The following is a 391-nucleotide window of genomic DNA, read 5'->3' on the forward strand; positions in this document are numbered from 1 at the left end:
CCGGCGGGCACATGCATCCTGCATGCATGGCCAGTCAGCCAAGTCCATGCGCCAGCTCCAATGCATCAAGCAAAAGAAGAGAGCGGTTCTTGGGAAAAAGCGAGTAGTTAGTGCAGCGGGCTTTATAAACACGAACAACTCGCTCTCCCGCTTCCGTCTCCCCCCCCAATTCCCCCCGCTCCCCAATCTTCCTCACTTGTCCAGAAAACCCCGCTCACCTTCTTCCTCACTCGTACAGAAAATGCATGCTCCTCTTCTTCCACTCCTACAGAAATCCCCAGCCCTCCTTCTTCCCCACTCGCACTGCCACTAGGCTCGTCTCTGGCTACTCTGCTCAAATCCGTGAGCTCAGCGCGACGCCCACAAGGAAAATGAAGTCGGATGGCCCCAG

The sequence above is a fragment of the Triticum dicoccoides genome, chromosome 5B, assembly GCF_002162155.2.
Source record: "Triticum dicoccoides isolate Atlit2015 ecotype Zavitan chromosome 5B, WEW_v2.0, whole genome shotgun sequence".
Lineage (NCBI taxonomy): Eukaryota > Viridiplantae > Streptophyta > Magnoliopsida > Poales > Poaceae > Triticum > Triticum dicoccoides.